This window comes from Octodon degus, unplaced genomic scaffold (assembly GCF_000260255.1).
Source record: "Octodon degus isolate 3935 unplaced genomic scaffold, OctDeg1.0 scaffold00052, whole genome shotgun sequence".
NCBI lineage: Eukaryota > Metazoa > Chordata > Mammalia > Rodentia > Octodontidae > Octodon > Octodon degus.
The window spans coordinates 7679115-7690832 of record NW_004524628.1 but is presented as its reverse complement, the minus strand read 5'-3'; the positions used below and the strand labels follow the sequence as shown (position 1 = coordinate 7690832).

The window sequence follows — 11718 nt, the reverse complement described above, 5'->3', positions numbered from 1 at the left end:
GAGGCAAAGCACTGCACTTGGAGACCGGAGCAGCCAACCTGGAATCCATGGAGAGCATGCCTGATTGTATGTGGGTAGATGCTGCTCCTCCCACCCCCATGCAAAGGGCATTGAGCGCTGTTGACGCTCCCTGGGTGTAAAAGCCTGGGCAAGCATCAGCACAGCCTCTAGCACAACGGGGATCGGGCCTCTGTTCTCGCCTGTTGCAAAAACTAAAAGGGGGAACTGTAGGGAGCTGCGTGTAGCCGCGCCCTAGGATGGCGCCCGTTTCTGCCTTCCACCCCCTCGGGGTGAGCGCTCCTGGTAATCAACAACTCCATAAAAGGCCAAGGCTTGGGCTAATGCATTGCTTCCGCGTACCTGGACCAATGGACGGTACACACGTGGCGCCCCATGATTGGAAGCCCTGAGACTTATAAGCTAAGAGCAGGGGCCTCGAGGGGGAAGAATGCTGATGTAACAGGGCAATAAAAGGCTGAGCAGACACAACCAGTGGTTGCGTCTTCCTTGCTGGCAAGGCTGCGCGTGACAGCTACATCCTTGTGGAGAAGGCTGGGCCACAGAGAACACCACGGTTGGGCTACCTCAAAAACAGCAGCAAGGTCCTAAGTCACTTTAGAAAAGTTATTTCTGTTTTTTATTTTATTCCTCACAGACCATGTGCAATTGTAGCATGCTAAGCGGCTTTATTAATGCCTGCAGCTGTCACCACACAATGTGCATTTCACGGGGACCTCTGAAATCATGCTCTGCTCGCTCAGGGTTTATTTGAAGTCCTAGTTAATCCCTCAGGTACTTGAAGGAGCATCCAGTACTGGTGTCTCAGTGAGCACGGATTGGGTGGGCGTCACACGACAGTCTCCCTGGTAGCAGCAGATAGATAGATGTTCACCGGAGGGAGTTGGGACATTTATTACCACCCATCTTAAAAAAAAAATGAGCCCTGCTTTTCCTTAGCAGATGGCCCCTCTGCGTACGGCTCATGTGCCATCTGGAATTTGTATTCATAAATCCAAACGTGAGGGCTATGTCATCTCTCCAGCTAAACTGCATTTAGGCAGCTCGCGGGGCCACCTCTCTGTCCTCTCCTTGCTAGAGGACATCGGTATGCTGCAGTATGCATAGCTCCTGGGGACAGGTCACTAGGAGTGACCGACAGGCCTCTTCACACTTCTAGGATAATGTCCAGGGGAGAACCAGAGCGAAGCCCGAGGAGGCCTGTGTCTGTGTCCTAGGAGGTCTGGGTGTAGTAGGCTGCCTGGACACACTTCACATAGCCAGAGTCCCCTTTCTCCCTGTCCTGTCCTGTCCTGTCCTGTCCTGTCCTCTCCTCTCCTCTCCTCTCCTCTCTTTTCTTTTCCCTTTTGAGACAGGGTTTCTCTATATAGCCCAGGCTGGCTTCTAACTTGAGGCAGTCTTCCTGCCTCAGCCTCCCAAATGCTAGGATTACAGGCATGTGCCACCACACATGGCTGGGGTTTTTTGTCATTGTTGTTGGTTTTTCTTTTTTGACACAGATTCCCCATGTAGTTCAGGCTGGCCTTGAGCTCACTGTGTGGCCTCAAGCTCCTGGTGATCTTCCTGCCTCAGCCTCCCAAGTGCTGGGGTTACAGGTCTAAACCGTCACACCCAGCTGCTTTACTTTCTTTCTTTTTGTACTAGAAATCAAGCTCAGGACCTTGTTCTTGCCAGGCAAGTGCTGGGCTGTGCTTCTGAGCTACATTTCCAGCTGCTTTTCTTTTTCTTGGGAAAGTTTAATTTTTAGAGTTGTGCACACAGGAAAAGTGAAATCATTTTCAAAGCTCATAACAAAAGCAGCTGCCCTGGGGCTTCCCTCCTACCACTGATTCCCACGAGGCTAGCTCTTTGTTGTGATTTTTGCATCCATATTTTTTATTGGCTTAACAACCATTTCTCTAATTGGAAATGAGACTAATTATTGTTTTGTGTTTGTTAGCCACTTATATTCCATTTTCATATGCTTTGAATATTTGTGTTGTTTTTACTTTTTTTTGCATACCGGGAATTGAATTCAGGACCTCACACTTGCCAGGCAGGGGCTGGGCCACTGAGCTGAACCTCAGACCCTGCATCCATATTTTTAAAGAATTTGCTTATAGTGCCATTTTATTTTATTTTTCTACTGTAATATTACCTTTTGCCGTCTTTCTGCAGAAGAATTTGATTTGATGCATCACTATTTCCTTTCCTGCAGGGATTCATTCCATTTCTGGCCAACAGTAACCTATATTTCTATTGTTACAACCACAGAAATAGCGCTCAAAGCTTAGTCACATTCAGTGCGGTGATGCTTTACCTACAAAGACCACACATTTGAGCCCACCTGGACAACTCAGCAATTTGGTGAGACTCCGGCTCAAAATAAAAAATAAAGGGCTGGGGATGTAGCTCAGTGGGAAAGTCTGGGCTTAAATCTCTGTTCCCTTGAAAAAATAAATAAATATATAAAGTCAATAAAGAGCTTAGCCATGTGATCTACTGTAGTTACGTTTGTTTCCTAACTCCCTCCCTCCCTCCCTCCTTCCCTCTCTCCCTTCTTGCTTTCCCCCTCCCTGCCTCCCTCCTCTCTCCTGGAGACTGAGGCCAGGGCCTTCACACTGAGCTCCATTCCCAGCCCCCCTTTTTCAATTTTGTACTTTAAGACAAGGACTCACTAAATCATTGAGTGTTCAGACTGTTGAACGGGATCCTCCTGCCTTAGCCTCCAGCGTGCTGGGATTACAGGTGTGTGCTTCAACCCTCTTCTTTCTCCTTCTCCTTCTTTTTCTTTTTAGTGCGCAGAAGCCTGTTAGAGCTTTTGTTTGTCCTTGGTATTCTGAAATTACCTGTGAACTATGGGCCATTCTTTCTGATGCAGAGAATACTTGCTAAGGGCTCTTGATCTACAACTCCAAAAAATTAACTTATATGATGACTACATTTAATTCTTCTCTTTGCTTTTCTCTGTTCATTCAGGAATTTCTCTTCAAGACATCAGGCCATCTGGACTTGTTACTACTCCTCTTTTATAGACTCTTAAGTATCAGTTCTCTCTCTCCCTCTCCCTCTCCTATACTAGGGATTGAACTCAGGCATGAGCCACCACACCTGGCTGGCTTTTGTTTGTTTGTTTGTTTTTTGACACAGAGATTCCCCATGTAGTTCAGGCTGGCCTTGAGCTCACTGTGTGGCCTCAAGCTCCTGGTGATCTTCCTGCCTCAGCCTCCCAAGTGCTGGGGTTACAGGTCTGAACCGTCACACCCAGCTGCTTTACTTTCTTTCTTTTTGTACTAGAAATCAAGCTCAGGACCTTGTTCTTGCCAGGCAGGCACTGAGCATATTCCCAGCCCTTAAACGTTTTCTTTGGAGACAGGCTCTCTGTAACCAAATTTCCTAGGCTAGGGCTGGAGTTCGCAGTCCTCCTGCCTCAGCTTCTCAGAGCGCTGGTGTTCTTGGCAGGCATCGCCACACCTGGCTGTCTCCCTCGTATTTAGAATTCCCAAGAAACCCACTATAAAAAAGGATTTATAAAAGCTCATTTATAAACCTTTGGGTGTGACGTCTTTACTTGGATGTGGAGTCTTTACTCACCTCTCCACGGACCGTCGTGCCGCTTGTTCTCTTCCATCCTGTCCCTGGCTCTCCACCCTCCTGGCTGTCATGGCCTGTTCACTCTGGCCCTGTGCCCTGTGCCGAACCCTTTCTCGCAGGGTCGTCCTTCACTCCGAGATGCTTTGCTGTTGGGCACGGACTCCACAGCGACTTTTAACCAGGATTGCAGGGTCTAGTCCTGGGTGGCCTGACCCTCACGTCTTTCCAGCTTTCTGCTGCACAAGCTGGCCTCCTGCGCTCCTCCTCTGCCACCCACACCTTGGAACAAAGAAGGCCACTGGAACAAGCCCCAGTGGCGAGTGGCTCCCAGCTGCCACTGCTCTGTCCTTCTGTTGGCTCCTTTGGGCTTAGTGCCTGTCACTTAGTGACAACTTTGGAGGGAGTGGCAGTAAACACAGCTTGACCCACGTACTTACCTAGATTTTCCTCTGGAGCAGCAGCCCCTAGGCTGCTTGGCTCACGTCCCAGCAGGCCACGGACCAGTACCAGCCCAAGAGGTCTTCCGAAGGGGTCCGGGGATCTGTCAATGAGTCAGTGTCCTCGGATGGGAGTGGCTGAGGTGGATGGAGCGAGGAGGCCTCCTGGCCAGGCCACCAGCCTGCTGTGCACTTAGAGTGCCGCCAACTCCTTGCAGGCCGGGTGAGTAGGGGAAGGAGGGGACACTGATGTGAATGGCGCTGTGTGCCACTTGGCCAGACTTTCTCCTGCTTCTTAAGAGTCTCTTAGCCCTATCGATTCCCTTTTTGGGGTGATGGGGTCTCATTATGCTGCCCAGGCTGGTCTTGACTCCTGGACTCCTGCCTCTGCCTTCTGTGGAGCTGGGACGGCACCTATGTGTGACCATGCCCAGCCTCTTTATTTGTAGCAAATGAAGGAAGAAAGAGAAACGTAGCGTCATTCTTCTGTTGCCCCTTCTACCCTTAGTACGGCGAGTGCACAATGAGTGAGGGGCACAGGCGGGCAGGGAGGCATCACCGTACCACCAGGAGGTGCCCGGGGCCGGTGGGAAGACAGGTTGGAAGTGGGAGCCATCCGTTCCTAGACTTCTAAATAATCTCGCCCAAGTGCTCCCATACTCTTAACGAACACGTGGGAAGCACGGGGGAGTCTCGTTTCCCCTGTAGGCTCTTGCGGCTGTGACTGTTGACCTGGGAAGGGCGACACCTCAAGACTCCTTGACGTCTGTGGCAGAAGGGGATCTGAGCACGGAGGGAGAAGGATGGGGGCAGAAAATGGACTTTAAGACAAGAGCAGGGGCGCGCAGCTGTGTCCCTACACAGCAGCTTCCTCGATGGCGGTGACATTCCACCCACAGAAGAGTAATGACTATGCCGCTGACGTAGGGCTGTGGGTGAGAGCGCGACTCGGAAATCCGGAAACACGCGCGGTGGAGACGCCAGCACCGCTGACCCCCAAGCGCTGCACCCGCAGACAGGCCTGGTCGGCGGTGCACACCACGGAGTTCTTGTCCGGCTAAGTGCCGGCCTCTGACCGCAAGTGGAGGCCGCGGCTGGAGGGGAGCAGCAGATGGCCCGGGGAGGGGCAGACGCAGCTTCCTGGGTCAGGGGAGACCGACCTGCAGGGCTCAGTCGGGCGTCTAGGTTTACCAGAACTGGGGAGTTGAACTTCATCTCCCTCTACATAAATTTTACTGCAGCTCTTTTTTAGCTAAAAAGAAGAAAGTTAGAGCAAGATTTTAAAGTTTTTCCCAGAATCCTCTTCCCTGTCCCCGCGCCCCCATGTTGGTCCTTGTTTCTCCTGACACTGGGAATCCTGCGCGCAGTCCCCCGCCGGGGTGCAGGGGCCTCCTGGCTCCTGTCTGTTCAGCCTTCAGTGCCAGACCAGGGACAGTGCTCGGGGCTGTTACTCTCAGCCACGCAGCAGTCCCCTCTGTGTGCCTCTGGCCTCTCTTGTCACTGGTTCCTTATTGTAGCAGGGTTACTTATCTTCTTAAACAAATCCTTTTCTAGATTTTGCGTGCCCTATTTTTTGGGTTCTTCCTCCATGATTTCCGACTATTCAGAAAGAAGTCGGTGTGAGTTGGCTCAAAGAAGGGGCCCTGCATTAGATAGAAATGTTTGGATCCTGATAAGAAGACCCGCGGTAGAAATTCCACACATGCAGACTTGGGCATACTAACTAATCTGGCTGAGTTTAGGTTGTTTGCACATGTAAAACTTAGATATTAAAACCAAGCCATGGAGTAGTTGGTAAGAAGCAGAGACAGCATCTGTAGACATGGCTACCATGCCTGGTAGGTGTGCCAGTTTGCTTTCTGGTGCTAGAACAAAGCTACCCAAGGCTAGATAATTTATCAAGAAAAGAGGTTTCCTTTTCTTACAGTTCTGGCAATCCAAGAGCACAGCACCATCCACCTGAGGTGGACCTCCAGGTGGACGGCATCACAATGTGGAAGGGTCACATGGTGACACAGGAGCCAGGGGTGGGGAGGGGCCAGTCTTCCTTTATAAATAACAACTCATACTCAAGAACTAAATGAGTCCCTTCTGCAGGTGATGCCCTCATAATCTAAGGAGGATACCAGGCTCTGCCACTTAAAGCTCTGCCACCTCCCAACATCACTCTGGGGACAGTGCTTTCAACACACAAGCCACTGGGGAGCAAACCACGTTTCAGCCAGAATGGTGAGTGACCATGCTGGGATGACTCTGGCTGGCCGATTATTCTCCAGAGGAGCATTTCCTGAAGTAGGCTCACTGCCCAAAAAGCTCAAGGCCTTTCTCATAGGGTGTCCCCAGCTTACCTGTCACCTCTCTATGCAGGCCTGAGCCCTCCTAGCTTCCTGCTACTGATGACAGGACAGCAGGTGCCACTGGAGGTAGAGGTAGGTGGCTGCCACCTCCACCCTTCCCAGCGATAGCAATGGGAGACATTTTCTACAGCCGTGGCTGGGCCACCTCGCTCCCTTCTGCTTTGCCTGCAGCACTGCCCCACGTCTCCAAGCTAATCACTTGCATTCTACCATTTCTTTTCTTCTCAGCAGACCCTAAATGATGCTATTTAAAAAGAGCTTCTTTGAGTCATTTTTCTAAATGGTCCAGCTGGATGAAATCATTGAGTCAGCTAACAAAGATTATCTTTCAAAAGGGTTCCCGAGATGCTTAATTAGCACTCATCAGATTTAATGACATTGTCTTTTTACGTGTCACCTGTAGGCTTTTTGGAGAATCCAGTTAGGTCCATGGAAGGATTGATGATTTTGGTTGCTGACTTTCAAGTTTTGATGGTTCTGGTGATTTTGATGCAGCCAACTGTCTAGTGTTTTCATTCTTACCGTTGCTTCTCCGCTGTCCCTGAGCCCACAGTGCATGAGGGGGACCACAGGCTTGGAGCCACACATACATAACTGGGTTTTTGTCCTGGCTCAGCCTCTTAGCACCTGTGTGACCTCAGGCAAGTTACCTACCCATGCTGAGCCTCAGCGGAGGCATCTGCAGATCGTGTGCAGCTGGTTGATTGTGCAGATGGGAGATCGCATAGATAATGGCATGGTGTGGGCCACACGCGAGGCCCTGAATAAATAATCGCCTAACGGCATGATAACAACAGTAATGATTTCCACCATTCTAATGGAGAAGACAAAGCCCAATTGATTGTTAGTGGCTGGATTGCAGTCTTCCACCTCAGGGAAGCCACTGAAGAGGACACAGTTCTCCACCATGGCAGGAGGGATCTGCTGGTCCTGCTCAAGGGCAAGTAGTGTAAACTTAGATTTTTGTCACAGAACCTAGCAGGACACAATATTCCATACATCATGCTGTTGGCTCCAGCCTATTATACAAGAACAGATTGCTCATGGCTCTAACTTCCTCCTTTGGTGTTTGAGACAGGCTCTCACAAACGTAGTTCAGGCTGGCCTTGAACTCATTTATGTGGCTCAGATCCACCTTCAGCTCACAGGGATCCACCACCCCAGTCCCCCAAATGCTGGGATTGCAGCTGTGTGCCACCACACCCGGCTGCCAACTAATCTTGTGATGAGTCTTGTCCTGGAGAGATCCAGTGGCCCCGGAGCAGTGGGGTGAGCTCAGTTCTTCGGCCAGCCCCCGGCGGGGGTGCAGGCCATGCCCATCTCCTTCTCGCCCGGAGGTTCTCCACCGTGCTGTGACCTCAGGTCTGTCATCTCACTTCCCTGGCCCATTTCCTCAGCCCTGAAAGCCATGGCAGGGGACAGCCAGCTGATACCAAAGCGCGCAATCTGAGAAGCACCATGAACCTGAGACTCGCTGACCCCACTCTCAGGTTCCGGTAGAAGGAGACAGATTGACACAAGGAAAAACTTGGCAATGAGTTTCTGTCTAGATCCATGAGGTCCTGGTCCTGCTCAAAATAGTGGCCATCTTTCTCCTCAGCAGAGCCCAGCCACCCTTTTCCTGACTCTTACTTTGTCAGCAAGCTCTTTCCCAATTTTGCCGATGGGCTTGGATCTGGGAGTGCCCTGTGTTTACTCCTAATTGCCTGCTCCTTGCCTTGTACCTGCCTGCCACATCTTGGCCAATGGAGAATATCATATTGGAAATTCCATTCCTGCAGACACTCGCTTGGTTTCTCATCTTCCCAATGTCATTCTTTCAGATCTATCACCTTACATGAGCCCTGCAGTAACCTTCCAGGGTAAGATGTCTTCCTGAAATCAGAAGACTTAGAAAGGCAGAGCAAGTCCCAGGCGCCCATAGTTGATGGAATCTAGGTTAAACCCTGGATCCACTGACACCATTCCTTAAAGATCCTCAAAACCCACATTTCACAGTACAGTTAGTGTTTAGGGTAATATTTTTTTAACTGTAAAGGTGAACTATTGCAATAAAGATAACCCATCCGACAGGAGTACAGCGACATGGAGATTCATCTTCTCCAAATGCAGCAGTGGGTTAGTGGCTGAGCAGAGCGGGTCAGCGCTGAGGAGACCACCAGGTCCAACCCTTACGCCGTGCAGGTGATGCGTGGGCATCAACGGGAAGTGGTTTTGCCTGACGTCACAGGTCACATTTTGCCACCACCTGCAGAGCTTTCAGGAAGTGGAGAGAAAGGCAAATGAACCTCCTAGACCAGGGAGGATTCAGCCAACCCGCAGCCCTGGTTCTGCCAAGGGCGGGGGTCGAGGGTTGGTGCGCAGCCGACATCGTGGTTGTGACAAAGACAGATGCATCACCTGCTGGCCAGGGAGACTGGCAATGCTCCTGCCACACCTCTCCCACGTGAGTCCTCGGGAAGGCCCCAGATGGCTGCCTGAGGTGTGCAGGGACACAGAGCTGACTAAATCAGGCCACTTTCTTGGTCACATAAGTACCTCCTTCACGAAGCCACAGTGGGTCGCCTCTGGGCCTCAGGGCTGCTTGTCCACCATCTGCCCCTCCTGCAGCGTTGCCACCTTCCCCGGGTCCTGGACGCTGCCCTCCTAGCTCACCAGAAAGAAAGCCCATGCAACCTACCCTGCAAGGTTATAGCTGTGACTGAAACCACTCTAGCATAGAGCCTGAGCCCAGGAGGCCCCCGGAATGGCAGCTGTTAGCACAGTTTATGATGCTTTCGCTCCTGTCCACAGCCTACAGGCTCCTAGAGCATCAGGGCAGGCCGCTCGCTTCTGCTCTCCAGGTCCTGGTGCCTAAGAACTGCAGCACGGTAGGAATACTCTGCACTGGCTGGTGTGTGGGCATATGTGTGCATCTGTGGTCACAGGCCCTGCCCTGCCAGGCCTGCCACCCAGGTCTCTCTGCTGCAGCCAGGGGAAGGTGAGACCTTCATGAAGAAAATAAATGCCTTTGCTAGGGGATTCTCTAAAGCACAGAACTGAGGATTTGGGGGTCACGCTGGTCACCCTGGCTGTCCACCAAGGCCCTGTGAACACAAGCAGCCTCCCAGTGTGCAGAAGGTGTACATGGATTGCACACAAATGTGACTTTTGAGAAGTTTCCAGTTACAAGAAAAGCCTGTCCAAATCTGTTTTTGTGGAGCAGGTGTGGTGAGCCTAAGCCACCCAACTGGCACTCAGCCGAACACTCCCGACCCGCAGCCCACCCGGGGAGCAGACGCGAGACCCTGAGCACCCGTACTCACCACTCATCGCGACATCAGTCCCACGACAAGCTTGCTGGGTGCCAGGGCTGCTGTCACTGAAGTAAAAACAAAAACTAGGCGCTTGAGAAAAGCTGGAGCTCCTCCATGCTCCTTGGGTGACTTCTAAATTTGGAAGGAGACTTTGGCCTTCCCGAAGGTCCCACTGTGACAGCTTGTGGGCATGGTCACTCTGTCAGGACACAGAAACTTTCTGGTGTTGTATTGTTGCTATTTATATGAATCTCTTGTGTTTGTACCCAACTGCAAACTTCCCATGGTCAGATAAGAAATCCTACCCCCTCCCTTAGCACACAGGTTTTGCCGTGGAATGTATGGTAAATATTTCTCGAATAAAGGAAAAAGCTGAAGTTAAACCTACCTTGATACTTGAATAACTATAAAAAGCCTTAAAAGGAGTAGAACATTTCACATAACCATTTAAAGGTGGCATTTACCAAGCGAGTTGGAGCTCCGAGATAATTCCTCGAAGGACAAGGCGGAGTGTCTTTCTTTTGAATATGTACATCCAGCTATTTTGTGAATTCCTCAAGGATACAGACTACATTTTTAAATCCTTTCAAATCCCCATTGCCTAGAACATTTTTTGCACAAGGTTTTGCGCTGTGTTTCTTAAGGTGGAAATGTCCTCCTTGCTTCGCGTATTAAAAAGTGGTGCATTCTCAATGGAAATGTCACGCAGAAAGAACATGGTCCATCCAGGCCTGGCTCCCAAAAGCCTATTTGCTAATGGTTTTCTGCGGTTTGATGCAGTGTGAGTGATGTATTTAGACACTTGTAGCTGTTCTCTGTGATCTGCATTAAAAACCGGCACAGGGCCTCGGTCTCCACACACACGTCGACACACGCGGCCTCCCTCCCTCTGGCCGCTGCCTCTGCCACAACTGCGGGCAGGGTCCTCTTTCTGCAGTTGCAAAGCACACCGCTGTGACAGCCTCGTGCTCCAGTCTCCTTTGGCCTGTGAGCATTTCTTGGGGCCCCCTCAGATACAGGATTTATAGGTTCAAGGGTGTAAACATTTAACATTTTGATGGCTACTGCCAAAAGCTTTCCTCCAAAATGTTTCCTTTGTGCTCTTCTGAACACACTCCCAGCTGAAATCAAGACGGCCTGCTGGCCTTACCTTCCCCATCCTTGCCGGCGCATGCCTGAAAACTCGCAGTGCTAGTCCTTGCAGTGACGCCTCAGGTACGGAAGGCCCCGGATGCTTCTCCAGCTGTCCTGTCGTAGGACGCACGGTGTCCGACCTCAGCAATGGTCACTGGGCTGAGTAGGGCAGCTTCTTATTTCTCTTTTGACATTTCAGCTCTCTAGAGTTGTGCCGGCTTTCACCGTGAGTTAAGCAGTTTGCATCAACACTGAAGTGGGCCCTCGCCGGTCTCTGGGTTTCTTTCCCCAGCACGAGGGCAGGGCCCTCTGAGGAGGGGCCCCCGGGGTCCAGCAAGTCCTACATTTATGCCAAAGCACAAAGAGCAACATGATTTGGGTGTTTGGTTTCTGTAGTCCAATAAATCCTCCTTTATGACCAAACCAAACTGGGACAGGAGGAGACAGGTGGCCCAGACGCTGTCCTCAGGCCTGCGCTGGCACTCTGGGCTGTGGGCGGTGGCCAGCGCCAGCTCAGGGGCAGTGTTCCCGCAGCTGTCTAGAAAAGGCTGGAGAGGAGGCTAGGGAGGAGGCTGGGGAGGAGCCTGGGGAGGAGGCTGGAGAAGAGGCTGGGGAGGAGGCTGGAGAAGAGGCTGGGGAGGAGGCTGGAGAAGAGGCTGGGGAGGAGCCTGGGGAGGAGGCTGGAGAAGAGGCTGGGGAGGAGGCTGGAGAAGAGGCTGGGGAGAAGGCTGGAGAGGAGGCTGGGGAGGAGGCTGGAGAGGAGGCTGGAGAGGAGGCTGGGGAGGAGGTTGGAGAGGAGGCTGGAGAGGAGGCTGGGGAGGAGGCTGGGGAGGAGGCTGGGGGGAGGTAGGAGAGGAGGCTGGGGAGAAGGTAGGAGAGGAGGCTGGGGAGGAGGCTGGGGGG

General features: G+C 51.7%; 1 long non-coding RNA gene across 1 annotated transcript in view; it reads right to left on the bottom strand.

The window, feature by feature from the left end:
• Positions 1 to 4512: 4512 nt before the first annotated feature.
• LOC111817253 overlaps positions 4513 to 11718 on the bottom strand; it is a 9531-nt gene continuing 2325 nt past the window's right edge. Inside the window, exons 2-3 of the long non-coding RNA XR_002821495.1 lie at positions 9066 to 9245; positions 4513 to 8641 (exon numbers count right to left, since the gene is read on the bottom strand). This is a non-coding gene — a long non-coding RNA (uncharacterized LOC111817253). The remainder of the gene's footprint in view (positions 8642 to 9065; positions 9246 to 11718) is intronic.